This window comes from Ranitomeya variabilis, chromosome 3, assembly GCF_051348905.1.
Source record: "Ranitomeya variabilis isolate aRanVar5 chromosome 3, aRanVar5.hap1, whole genome shotgun sequence".
Classification (NCBI taxonomy): Eukaryota; Metazoa; Chordata; class Amphibia; order Anura; family Dendrobatidae; genus Ranitomeya; species Ranitomeya variabilis.
The window spans coordinates 385229860-385244682 of NC_135234.1; the positions used below are offsets into that span (position 1 = coordinate 385229860).

At 38.5% G+C, this 14823-nt stretch overlaps 1 protein-coding gene and 1 long non-coding RNA gene across 12 annotated transcripts in view; one reads left to right on the forward strand and one right to left on the reverse strand.

Moving 5' to 3' along the window:
* ADGRB2 (adhesion G protein-coupled receptor B2) overlaps nucleotides 1-14823 on the forward strand; it is a 666055-nt gene that overhangs the window by 294576 nt on the left and 356656 nt on the right. The gene's annotated exons all lie outside the window — the stretch shown is intronic.
* The window catches only part of LOC143818259 (uncharacterized), a 29001-nt gene continuing 15099 nt past the window's right edge, over nucleotides 922-14823 (reverse strand). Inside the window, exons 2-4 of one of the 2 annotated variants that reach the window (XR_013224422.1) lie at nucleotides 3624-3682; nucleotides 1939-2102; nucleotides 922-1857 (exon numbers count right to left, since the gene is read on the reverse strand). This is a non-coding gene — a long non-coding RNA (uncharacterized LOC143818259). Of the gene's footprint in view, nucleotides 1858-1938; nucleotides 2103-3402; nucleotides 3509-3623; nucleotides 3683-14823 lie in introns of those variants that run through there. The other variant, XR_013224423.1, reaches the window with a different exon arrangement.

Genomic DNA, 14823 nt, shown 5'->3' on the forward strand with positions numbered 1-14823 from the left:
AAAAATTTTGATGGATAGTGCGGTATGTGCACGCACTGACTTCGGCACCATTTTATTGAAGAATTCTGCTACAACGTTAGCATAGCATTATCCCTATGGCCGTTGCATGCACACTGCTATGTTGACATTGTAGTACATTCCTTTTCTGCAAGAAGCCCACCAAAACGCGCGTAGAGGAAGTGGTACCATTGCTTGTTTCGGATACAATGTCCAGTTTATGGTCATCTATTTTATATGCATTGTCTTTGGTTTAACCATGTTGTGTAATGACTATCTATATTTTGGTCTCTATATGATTTGCACATATCACTTTTTATATAATTCAGACCAGTACTATTCACTAGTTGATATGTTTTTCCATGGTTCAATGCTAACTAAATATTATACACATGTACTGTTTGATATACCTATACCTACTGTATATATTTACTCTGGTCCTTATATGACGTGCACATAGCACTTTATTAGAATTAAGGCCAATACTTTGTACTTGTTGACATTTATTATGGCTCAATGCTATATATTATACCTATGTTGGATTTACCTGTACCTTGCCAACTCATAGTGCCCCATTCATTGGCTTTCAATTACCATTGACTTATTGCCACCCCTTCTGTAATGGTTGAAAATACTTTTTCAAATACTTGTATATAAAATAAAGATTTCTCTTTTTTATCCAGTTTTTTGTACGCCTACTTCTCCTTCTATATCCCATTTTAAATAATGTCGAACGTGTTCATGGCATAGTCACTAAAAGGTGCTCCTGGTATAATGTTGGATACTCTAGTACATTAATAAGAATCTGGCACCTAACTAGGGATCATCTTCTGATTATAAAATGAAAACTGAGTAGGAATGGCGGAATTGCATTTTATTCACCATTACATCCCAAATAAAATTATTTCTTAACTACAACTTGACCAACACACAAGTTTGCTATGTTGACATGTGAAATAAAATGTATGGCCGTAATCTTCACGTAACAAAGCTGAAATTCAAATTTTCATGATTGCTGTTTTCCAATGTAATAGAAGTTGTATAAAGGGGGAAAACTTGGTTTTAGAAGTGCAGTTAGAATTGGAGGTGTAGCTCCTAAGGAGGGTTTGTAATTGCATACTATTCTGTATGTGTATTCTGTATGTGTAGTTACTTTTTATGTCAGACTTTTAGCATGGCACGGTTAGAAAAAGCAATGCTGTATTTCTGCTAATAAGGTTACGCTCTTTTGTTCTGGGGGTTCTTGGTTGGTCTTTCAGCATAGCCTTTCATGTGTTTTAGAATACCTATAATTCCTCCCTCTTTCTGTTTCCTTTGGTTGGCTATATTGAGCCCACAGAATAGTGTGCCAGCAGGGAGAACAGATGCTTTTCAGCAACACTCCGAACATGCATTAGGTCAGTCTGAAAATAACAGTAGCACAAGAATCAAATTGGATTTAAAGCACCTAGTAAAATGACAGCCTGTATCACGCAAATGGGTGTTATCTATTGTCATGTTCTACTTTCTTTGTAGTTTAATCCCATTTTCAAGCACAAGACCAAATCTTGCAATATAAATGTAGTTTCTGCCAAGAAAATCCAATTACTTGGCATTATCCTCACTGCTGCCTTTTCTGTAAATTCACCACAAGAGCTCACAATCTCAGCACAGCGAACATTTCTTCAGATGACTTGTGCCAGCTCTCCACAGCCGGCATGAGCTGTGATGATGTTGTGAGCTGCGAGATCCAAGCCTCGACAGATCAATTCACAATTTACTCAGCTGTAACTGAGAGGTTGTGAATAAGGACTTCTGGACCAGACTGGAAGCAGCCGGAGTGTGGAGATCCGGGGCTGACACGTGTATTCAGATGTAAGCCTGTGGAAAGCAAACACGTTACCAACCCGTGAGTGTCAACCATTTAAAAACAGTTGAATTGCTGCCTAGAAATCGAAATACCTTTAGCAAATGAGGCACAGAGAGACAGGCGCGAAGAAACACTTTGCATCCATTAAGCTTACAGACGGTTTCTTCTCCCTTCGACATCAACACTTCTCCCTCCTCCTTCGCCCCTCTCTGCTCCACATCACGTCTCCGCTCCACTCCGTCAGCCCTGACAGAACCTTGAAAGACACAAGCGGGAGGTTTAATTAAAAGCTGGTCGATTTGACGAACAATCGGATGAGGTCACTCTAGGTTTTTCTTCTTTTTCCTCTTGAGATTTAGCCGGTGTTTTACTTTTGTTTCCCCCATTTATTCCGGGGCTGGAGATTTGAGGAGAGAATATATTGCTTATTGGTGATGCATTGTTTTTCTCTTTTTCCACTTTGAGTTGTTTTGAAATTTTTAAGCTTGTGAGTACCTAGAAGTGGAATCTCTGTAGACGCAGGGAACCAGGATTGTACGTGGACAGCCTAGACAAGCATTGTATCTGCATCATTTTGTGCCCTCACCTTACTATCCTAATGGGTTTCTACTCCGGGAAATAATGAAGGGTCAGCAGGATTAGAAAAACACAGCGGCTTATTTCTAGAAACTGTGCCACGTCTCTCCTGGAATTGCATTAGTAAAATTAAAGGGGTGGTCTGTAACTAAATTCTATTTGACTGCTAAATCTTTATCTGTTTAATGTCGTAATTTAATATTTTTTTCCAAGATATACATTAATAAAAAATTCCCTCTGCTTCCTTCACTACTTTATCTAACTGCTTTATTTTTTTTCTACTACTTCCTTTTTGATGATGCTTCATTTGAAAATTCCAGTGCATGCTGGAATACTCAAACAAGTCATCATCAGGAGGCAGAGCCTGCCCCCTTCCTGATCTGAAGCAATGCCAGTGATCTCTATTTTAGGGGTTGGGCTAGCTACTCTACTCTACTGAGCATGAGTCAGACATCAATTCTGATGGATGCTCAATAAGATCTTGTTCCTCTAAATGCACAGTGACTATGCGCTATCTCGCAGGCATTGATGAATACACATTGTAAGTAAAGTTTGAGCAATCAGAGACCAGTGATGTCACTTTTGGGGGCAGTGCTGGGCTCTGGTTTTTCGTTACTATGTGCAATGACAGTGCGCTCTGTTGTCAGCTCCTCACTTCTGATCAGAGCCAACAAAAGTGCATTGTCACTCTTAACTTAGAAAAAGAGTGCACAGTGACCAGCTCTTATTGATCATCCCTCAGAATTACCATTTGATGCATGCTCAGTAGAGCAGGGACTAGCCCAGCCCCTGAAACGGAGGTCACTGATGATGCTTCGCTTCATAGGGGACACAGAGGCTGTGGCAGTGAAAAAAGATCAGATTATGGCATGAAATAGATAGAGATTTAGGAGTAAAATAAAATGTTGTTTCGGAATCACCCCTTTAAGGGAAAGTGCTTAAAAAACTTTATTACTTCAAATAAATCAATCTATACTAACCTCCTGCAGTGGCACCATTCCTGAGTGATGTTTGCACTAATATTACTGTCAGGTAACATGACATTGTCGTGTCACGTGACGACTGCAGCCAATCAGCAGCTGCTGATCATCTGCAGCTCTTGTCCTCTATGACAAAATAGTAAAGACTGTAAAAAATGCAAGAGCGCAATAGAGTCTTAGCCAGGTTAACAGGTTAATGAAAGACCAGTTGATCCGCTCACCTTATACGGTTGTGTTAGACACAACACTTAAAGAGCCTGGAATCCAGATGCAGCAGCTTCTGTAAATAATATCAGATTGAGGTACTGAGATTTGAAGTGTTTCTGTGCTCCCTGGAGGCACGACAAAACCAGTGGTAGGTAAAAATGTGGGTTTATTGTCAACGTGTTTCAGAGTCCATCGACTCCTTCATCAGAACAACTATACAATAGTAAATATAAGGCTATTTATTTATGGTTGTTCTAAAGAAGCAGTCGGTGGACTCTGAAACACATTGACAATAAACCTACATTTTTACCTTCAATCTAAAATATTAAAGGCTGCAATCTGTGTCAGCAACATTTAACACGCACCAGCAGGGGAGCACGTCATTCCACCCACCCATCAAAAAACCAGTGACGTGATCGCTGGGAGCCATTAGCGGGCATTCATAAGAGATCATGATTTTCTCTATACATAGCAGTACTGTTACACTATATATATATATATATATATATATATATATATATATATATATATATATATATATATATATATATATATATATACTATAGCACAAGCGATCAGACAAATGCAGCTTCAAGTCCCCTAAGGGGACCTACAAATACAGTAAAAAGTAAAAAAAATAAATTAAAAAAAATGAGGAAAAAAACACCCCCCCTGTTGCATCATTAAAAATAAAACTGCATCATTATAAATTAAAATTGAATATATGTGTATATATATATGTATATGTATATATATATATATATATATATATTTATTTATATATATATATATATATATATATATATATATATATATATATATATATATATATATGTATATGTATACATATTTGGTATCACCACGTTCTTAAAAGTCCGATCTGTCAAAATATAAAATAAATTAATTCAATCTGTAAACGGCATAATGAGAGAGAAAATCAAAAAGCCAGAATTTATTTTTTTTTGCATGCTGCAACATTGCAATAAAATACAATAAGAGGGGATCAAACCATTGTATCTACCTCAAAATGCTATCAGTAAAAACGTCTGTTCAGAGCGTAAAAGATAAGCTCTCAGAAAGTTAATTTTACAAGTCGTGGAACATAGAGACACAAGAAAGTTTTTTTAATGAATATCCAAAGTTTTTTTCACCGCTGAAATAAAAAAAAAAGTATGCATGTTTGGTGTTTACATACTGGTACTGACCTGGAGAATCATATTGCCAGGTTAGTTTTACCATATAGTAAACATGATACATACAAAACAAATGTGAAATGGCTTTTTTTTTTGCAATTTCAACACACTTGGAATGTTTTCCACTTTCCAGTGCATTACATGATAAAATTAATAGTGTCATTCAAAAGTACAACAAGCCCCACTAAAAACAAGCCCTCATACAGTTGTGTGGATGGAAAAATTAAAAAAGTTATTATATAGAGTCATTACAAACAGAGTGATCTATTTCAAGTGTTTATTTGTTAATGTTGATGATTATGGCTTACAGCCAATGAAAACCCAAAAGTCATTATCTCAGTAAATTCTAATAATTAGCAAAAACACCTGCAAAGGCTTCCTAAGCATTTAAACAGGTCCTTTAGTCTGTTTCTGTAGGGCTGAAATAAGTACATTTTTGATATTCTAATTTTGTGAGAAGCAGTTGTATGTGGTCACATGCCGACTAGACAAGTTTATTGAGCGAGGCTGGATATATTCTAGTCGGAATGTGTGGCCAGAAGTATGCAAATCACATGACCACATGCTCCCGGCACCAGGAAATTCTCATAGTGCGGAGTACATCAATGTGAGGATTCCTAAATCTGCAATCACATAGACTGACTACAGACTTGTAGCCTAAGGCCGAACAACCCCTCTAAAGGATTGGTGGGACAACCCTGTATAGGGCTGGATGTGGAGGCAATCTATTAGAACTAGTGATGAGCGAATATACTCGAGATTTCTCGAGCATGCTCGGGGGTCCTCAGAGTATTTTTTAATGCTCGGAGACTTAGTTTTTCTTCCCGCAGCTGAATGATTTACATCTGTTAGCCAGCATAAGTACATGTGGGAGTTGCCTGGTTGCTAGGGAATCCCCACATGTATCTGGCTAACAGATGTAAATCATTCAGCTGCGGGAAGAAAAACTAAATCTCCGAGCACTAAAAAATACTGGGAGGACACCCGAGCATGCTCTAGAAATCTCGAGTAACGAGTATATTTGCTCATCACTAATTAGAACAGCTCCCTCTTGGCAACCAGCCCATCCTTACATTACATAAATGGACACTTATTTAAATGCCCGGCATGTACATTTCTCCTGCTGCATGGAAAAATAAAAGGGCAGACAGGACTTTTCCCAACAATAGCAGCTTTGTCCCTAAAGCCATGCCCATGGCAATCAACTGGTTGCTTCAGTTTTAAAAGGCATTGTCATTTTGAGTCCACCCTTTACACATATTTGGTAGTAAAGAGAAGGTAACGTCTCTCTGATCATGGCAGAAAAATAGTGGTATTGTACAAATTGAATAAAAAAATGTCTCAAATGTACAATAAAAATGATGGTCTTGTAGAAGTTAAAAGACAAAGAGGACTGAGGTAAGGATATACCAGGGGAAGGATATCTGCTGAACGCTGCAGATTCTGCTAACAAGCCATTTCTTAACAGATGGTAATATAAATATTTAACATAATATGTTTCATTGTGTGATACACATCACATTGTGTTCTTATGTTTTTCATTGCTAACCCATAAAAGACATACTTTATAAGCCCGAACCATGCTGTCGTTATACCCAAATGCTAAAAAATTCATTCTCACTTTGGTACTCTGGAACATGTATTTTTTTTTCTTTTAAAGTGCAATATCTTTAATAAAATCTTACTCATTCAGTGATTTTGAGAGGTGTTGGCTTGTCTCCTCAGATTCCAGAAAAAAATGGCTTACTACACTACAGGAAGGGCAATTTACGTGTAAAATGTTTTTAGGCTCTGTGCATATTAACAGTTGACTTTTTTTTATTGTGACTATTTCTAGTACAATGTATAACAGAAACTTTCTTTTTTTCCAGTGGTTCAAGTAACAGAACATTACATTTCCCCTTTTTATCTGAATAGTATAGCATCCTTGTCTGAGCTATGATGTCTTCAAACACTGTAGCAATAAAAAAGACTATAGGTGCCCATGCTCATTAGATTTACTTTGGCTGATCTCACCAATTTTGGTGGAACTAGTGCACAATATAATACTGTATGTATGGAGATATTGAAGGAAGAGCAGGATCAGACATGCCCAATTTTTGTTTTCACTGGAGATAATCTACCGCTGGTGGTGCTCAGTAGAAGTGTAGTTTATACTCTCCATTGATATCACATAAATGTGCATGTGTATGGAAGAAGGTGGTCAGGAAGAACAGCTGGTTGAGACCTATGGATTTATTTTTTGTTCATTTATTCAAAGTCGTAGCAGCCAGAACGTTCTCATCTTTCTGTAGCTTCACTATACGATGTTTGACATTTTTGTGTCTGTAAAGCCATGTTCACGTGTTGCATTTTGAGTGCAGAATCAAAGCTTTTCTGTACTATTAAAAATGTGTTAAAAGATCTGCTTCACATCTGTGCCAAAATCGCATCAAATAAGAAGGAAAAGCACCTTGTGGAGTCAGAGCTTGTGATACAGATCAAGTATACAAAATCAGCCGGGCCTGTGGCTCAGTAGTTTTAGTTTAAGACTGTAATGCTGAAGCTTGTGGGCTTAAATATCAGGCAAGATTCTCAAAAAACAAATCATTACATTTTTGTAATTGCTTTTTATTAGTTTTAGTATTTTTATAGGAACAAATAAAATATCACTTTTTCTTCACCTCAAGTATGCAGGGAACATAGAAATACATTGTAATATACAATGTATCTCTATGAAATGTATAATCTGCTTCTAGATTCACTGCCTGCAATATAAGTCAAGATTACCAAACTGTCCTACCTTCATCATTGTGGGCTGCGGCTCATAGATAGAGCTGCAGCCTGCAAACATGGACATGAGAGTTTGAGTCCTAGGTAGACCAGATCACAGGAGAGGGGTGAATATTATAATTTAATTTATGCACTGAGCAGAGAGATGTGGCCCTGCCCCCCGTCAGAGAGAGGTAAGAATTAGAAGCCAGGTCAAAGCCCTGACGTGCCAGGACAGTGGGACTGAGCCCTCAAATCCGGGATGTTTGGAGCTGTGTCTCCATGTAATTTTCTGGAATAGAATTAAAAATAGATTTAAAATATATTCTATGAATAAAAATAAAATATGCATGTTCTAAACAATAGTAAAAGTAAGCCCACTGCACCTTTTGAAGCAAATTTAATGTGTGCTTTAATTGCGGCATCATGTCATCTTGCAATTTCATAGTACTGTGTGGGTAGTAATACACAGGCTATTAGCGAGCATTAATTGTTATCTAATATATTCATTAACAGGACCGCTCTTCAAAGCCTTGTGAACCATGAACCGCTGCTAATTCATTCTGTAAGCAGCAATTACAATCTTTCCAATGGCCTTAAACAGCCTGAATTTTCATGATCTCTATAAAAAAAATATAGTGACATGGGCAAGGCCTGGCTATGGAGTAGTTAAATCAATGATTTCAGGCTAGATATCATCTTTAATGGATATATGCCCTTTTCCTCCCAAAATTATTTTAATGCTTGGATGTACACGGAATAAAATTTAAGCAAATAAAAATCTTCTTTTGTGTACAGTATATAGCTTTTATTCAGTTCCTATGTGTATCCTTAGCTGCAGACTCTGCAGTCAGATTCCCTTCATTAACACCCAATTATCCTTTTTTTCAGGGGGTCATCCCTTATAATATTCCTCAAATGAATAGTGAACTTGAAGGCAGTCTATAGGAATGGAGGAAGGAAGAAAATAAGATGAATTCTTACAAGATAAACTTACATAGTATAGAAGATGTCCAATCAATGTAAATATACAAAATGAACATATATACTTACTATAATAAATTTATTACATATGTTTTTTTACATATAATTCAATGAAAAAATATCTGCTTATACGTATAAAGCCAAAGCAAGCTTATTAAGTACAGAAAAGCATCTCTCTGCTGACAGCATGAATCTGCAGCAGGACAAGGACGTCTGATGTTAATGGCCATGGATTAATTGAGGGAATAAGCATGACATTTCTTCTTGTAGCTCAGTTGGAACATTGTGGCTGACAATAGGACAATTTTGTGGCTTGTAGTGAGCATTGTTGAAATCAAAATAAGGTCATTGTGGGGACATCCTAGCTAAATCCTGGGTGGTTGCAACATGAATTAAGAGGGAATTTGATAGTAAATGGCCATTGTGGGCCTACTGATTGCTTTTCTGGTATCTACTTTATCTAGCAGCCTAAAGTTAGAAATGTGTCAGGGCACATTATGGCTGGCATTTTAAATGGAAACACTGTGGCTGTATGAGTCATAAACTACTTCTAGAGAAGGTTGTTCTTAGCCACTGTAAATAATAAAAGCAGATGAGCTGGTAAACAATATGACCAAGTGAAATGACTCTTACCATGGTGTTGAGAAACATTACTATATGGGGATGGCTCTATATGGCTGCAATGGTAGTTGCCTCTAAACATTTGAGAAACATTACTATATGGGTATGGCACTATATAGATGACATGGTAGTTGCCTCTGAACAGGCTTGAAAAATAATTAATATTTCTATTTAATCCGACATTTTAAAGTGGCTCCTGGGGTTCTTCAGCACCTGAGTTGTTTCTTTTTGTGAATGCTGATATTCAAGTTTTCTTAAATTTTTCTAAATTAGAATCAGTGGGACCTTTTCCCATATATGCATTTATCTATTCTGTATTCATACGATATATTTGCGTTCCATTGACCTATATGGAGTATTGTGAAGCTACAGATGTTTGATGCATTCAGTATGAGAAATTCCGGCTGTTCACCTGGTAGAAGTCACAGAACTTGCTATTAGCAACATCATAACATCCTCCTAAAAACTCATTCACAACCCATCAGAACCCAGACTGAAACCCACCAGGATTTATCAGGTTATAAACACACTCTTACAACTGCATCCTGGGATACGTCTGATGTTGTTACCTTCAATTTATATGCCCAACGGGAAGCCCTAGATATGTGTTCTTGAAAGATTATCAGCAAACAACATCTGCGAAGAAGTCTTACTGTATCCCAATTAAAGGAATCTCTGCCTGTGGAGGAATCCCTTGTGATGTTAACAACTTTGTGAACTATTCCACTACAATTTTTTGTCTAACATAAGCATTTGCTTGAGAAGTGGATTTTGGAATTTTCCTTCTTCTTTCTATGACTCAATATCTTGCAAACTAGTATTAGTACTAGCACTAGGGCAATACACATTTTACACAACTCAATAAAATAGTAAACCTGAAACTTATCTAGTAGATGAGTCACACTAAAGGTTAAATAAAAATTATACATTGGATAGAATTAGCATTTTTTTTTTACCAACGGCTACACTGCTCAGAATGACACACATTACATATTACTTACATTGTAATTCCCAAAGAATATTGTCACATATTAACCATAGAACACAGCCATTTTAGACATTTCAGTACTTTAGATGTAGAGATGCTTTGTGTGCTGGATCACTATTTTAGGTCTTTGATGTAGCAATTAGACCAGGACCTTTGATAGCGAAGTGTGTCCACAAAATTACACCTCCATGTCTATATATGATGGTTGGAATGATGTTCTTACTGAGGATTGCAGTATTTTACACCAAAGACAGTAATACCTGACATATCTGAGGAGGGAATGGATGAGAGTTGAGTAAAAAGATTCACAGTTAGTCAATAAAGGTACCTTCACACGAAGCGACGCTGCAGCGATAGCGACAACGATGCCGATCGCTGCAGCGTCGCTGTTTGATCGCTGGAGAGCTGTCACACAGACAGCTCTCCAGCGACCAACGATGCCGAGGCCCCCGGGTAACCAGGGTAATCATCGGGTTGCTAAGCGCAGGGCCGCGCTTAGTAACCCGATGTTTACCCTGGTTACCAGCGTAAAAGTAAAAAAAACAAACAGTACATGCTCACCTGCGCGTCCCCCAGCCTCTGCTTCCTGACACTGACTGAGCTCCGGCCCTAACAGCACAGCGGTGACGTCACCGCTGTGTTTCACTTTCACTTTAGGGCCGGCGCTCAGTAAGTGTCAAGAAGCAGAGGCTGGGGGACACGCAGGTGAGCATGTACTGTTTTTTTTTTTTACTTTTACGCTGGTAACCAGGGTAAACATCGGGTTACTAAGCGCGGCCCTGCGCTTGGTAACCCGATGTTTACCCTGGTTACCAGTGTAAAACATCGCTGGAATCGTTGCTTTTGCTTTCAAACACAACGATACACAGCAATCGGACGACCAAATAAAGTTCTGGACTTTATTCAGCGACCAGCGACATCACAGCAGGATCCTGATCGCTGCTGCGTGTCAAACGAAACGATATCGCTAGCGAGGACGCTGCAACGTCACGGATCGCTAGCGATGTTGTTTCGTGTGAAGGTACCTTAAGTTTAGGCCTTAATAATTTCATCTACTCTATGTGTTCTGTTCATGGTAGGTTCAAAATATACGAAAGAGGTAGCAAGCCAGTAGCCCAGAGCTGCCGGACCAGAGCAGCACACACAACCTTCTACCCGCCTGCATGCCAGGTTCCTCATCTGATTAGTATACTCAGTGTATCACCACCATTGCAACATGATGCTCGCATGATATCCTACTAATCAGAAGAGGTGCAGGGGATGACTGCAGGTACAAGTAGGTTCACAATTCTCTGCTCTGCCAGCCACAGACTTGCTAGTTTCTTTTATTTTGGACCTATCATGAACAGTACGCATAGAGTGGATAAAATTAGTAAGGCCTAAACTTATTTATTTACTCATTTATTTTACTCATTAATTCCACAGTGCTTTACGAACATTATTGGCACTGTCCCATTATGCCTTTGGAATGTGGGAGGAAGCCGAAGAACCCAGAGGAAACCCACGCAAACACAGGGAGAACATACAAACTCATTGCACTCCTTGCATATGTTGTCCTTGGTGGGATTTGAAACCAGGACCCCAGGGCTGTAAGGCTGCAGTGCTAACCAATGAGCCACCATGCTGCCCGTCATCATGCTATCAGACACTCCTTTGGTACACCTCTCTTACGAAGTTTCACTATGAGATTCATTATGATTGTTTACTTTTTTTAAATATTGTTTGACTATTAATGTAGTTTTCTTTTGTGGGGAAAATTATGTTTATTTGGTAAGTTTACTAAACATATTAGTATTAGATTTAAGAGTAATTCTTGGATTATTGGCAATAAAGGAGTCACAACCAACTACTGTATAGTAAATTTGTTCCATGGTGTCATGCCATGGCCTCTTTCCTGAATCCCTCCCACCTCCTTTACAAATGTGCCATTTTTACCCAAGAAGTATCGTTTCTCCTTGCGGAGAGTGACATGTTAAGCATGTCGAGGTGAGGAGACTTAAAGCCGCAATGCTCCTCTGGGAAATATGCAAATTGTCTCTTTGGAGAGGAAGAGGACTAGAACTCTAGTGCCACCTATTGGAAGTAGCAATCCTAACAGTCAATGTCAACCCTTTTATGAGCCTTGTCACATGACTTAGGATAAAAGCCAAACCAGAATATCAATTTGCAGACACTGTGCTTCGGGGTACTGCCCCTCGTCAGTGCAAAGTGGAGATCTGGTTTGGCTGATTGAGAGGCTTCTGTGTTATGATCCTGGTGGTAGGATCTCAAACTGACCTGACAAATATACCCTGAGTATATAGGACAAGTTCTGGGGATGTGGAAGCTATACTGACCGCAATCCTGATCCTATCCAAACACACTAAAGGCAGCTGTGGAACGTTACCTGAAAACCTAGACGTCTCGTCACAGCCTGAGAAACTGACTACCCCTAGAAAGAAAGCAAAGACCTCACTTGCCTCAGAGAAATATACCCCAAAGTTTTAGATAGCCCCCCACAAATAATAACGGTGAGTCAAGGGGAAAACACAAACGTAGAGATGAAACAGATTTAGCAAATGAGGCCCGCTAATACTAGATAGGCAGAAAATAGATAGGTGTCTGTGCGGTCAGTACAAAAACTATCAAAAGTAAACCACGCAGAGAATACAAGAACCCCCATACCGACTCACGATGTGAGGGGAGCACTCTGCACCCCAGAACTAACCAGCAAGCAAAAAATCACATAAAAGCAAGCTGGGCTGAACTCATAATATAATGAGAAACGTTTTCAAGGAAATAATGAGAAACTGAACAAGCAAACTTAGCTTCTCATAGCAGGAGACTGGTCACAAGGAATATTCAGGAGGACACAGGATCAGGACTGAATACACCGACAGCAGGCGACCAGTTAAGGTCCAGGTGAGTTAAATAGGCCCAGCCTAGCAGGAGATGAAACAGCTGAGCCCAGCCAAGACCAGCCATATCGCTAAAGGCCACCAGTGGGAGCCCAAGACCAAACTCACACAGTACCACTCATGACCACAGGAGGGAGCCCGAGAACGGAATTCACAACACTTCTGACCGATATCCAAGAAGTATCGTTTCTCCTTGCAGAGACCATGGAGGTAACCAGGTAACCATGGAGGACTTCAAAGTTTAAATATTTTTCTACCAACTGGCTAACATGATACAATGGTGTATTTTTCCTGTATCAAAGTAGAGGGGATGAAAAATATTAAAATTTCAGAGTCCTCAGTGGTTGAGACCTTTTATTAGCTAACTGTAAAGATGGTAACCACGGAGGACTCTCAAGTTTAAATATGCTAACATGAAACAATGATGTATTTTTCCTGAATCAAAGTAGAGGGGATGATAAATTCTCCCATTAATTCATGAAGTATCGTAGCTGGTGGCTGGTAATATTTATTGATAATATACAACACACCGTACGGCATTTCTTAAGCTATAATAACAGCTGCGATCCACTTATATTTCATTGTGTAACATCCTAGCATTCATATGAAACCATTAAATACAATTACGACTAACAACACAAATGAAAATGTGGTTTTCAGTCTGTTTCCATTGAGGCCAAGATGGCCACCAATCTTTACATTTATGTGCCCGAAATAATTTCACCGTCCAAATATAAAAAGCTGAGCAGATGGAACTTTAATTTTTTTTCCAAGCATCAGTTCTGTTGGCCAGCAATGGTATCAGTCTTTGCTTGCAGCGAATAACTAAAGGAAATATTGTGTCCTAACAAAATTAATGACTTGGTCTGTTCATTTGGCTTTCCTGTATTTAGCCAATTTAGCCATGATAGTGTTGTTCCCAGGTTGGGCAGAATGACACTTTATCTTGTTTATTCTTTATTTATGCTTTCCATTTGTTCTTTAATGTCTAGTGGTCTACAGTTACCTAAACCCGCCATGACACCAGATAACATTATGGATGTCGGTAATTTTCTACTTTCATTGTCAACTTCCAGTACTGCCCCAAGGGACATTGCCCTTTTTAACATCGTGTCATGGTGTTACAATTTCTAACACATGGAGACAAAGCACGTAAGCTCCAAAGTCATTTAAGACTGTATCAGTTAGAGTTTTGTGCCCCTTGATGTCAATGAATTAAAGTTGCAAGTCAATTATAGCCAGTGATCACATATCCTGTCCTTGTTTCTGCTCACTGAAGCAGAATGTTCAAGGTCTAAAGTGAATCTTAGCTTTAACTTCACTATCTCTGGTCCCATCATAAAGCTTATTATAAGAAGTAAAATTATCATAATGCAAACCTGGCCATGGTAAGCCTCTCTAATTAAAGTTACAAAGTTCAGAATGTGCAAACATGTACTCTAAATGAAGGCAACATTGTCCATATTTGCCTTCTGTGATGTAAGGAATTGAAATATCTGTGGATGAGACAGTAATAATCATTGCGTAGCTTCTTTTTTTCCAAGATCTGATTCCCACTGCTTGCAATTTATTGGAGAAGCTAATTAGAAAAATTAGATATTCTTAAAGAGGTTTTCCTAGTATATATATATATATATATATATATAAAAATGTGCCCCAACACAGGAAAGAGGCTAAATTAATGAAAAAAGTAAAAAAAAAAAAAACCACAAGAACTTTACTCACTTCTTTGATCATTTGTAGCTGGAGCACCATCAGTGCACTGGTTTCCTCCAGTCCA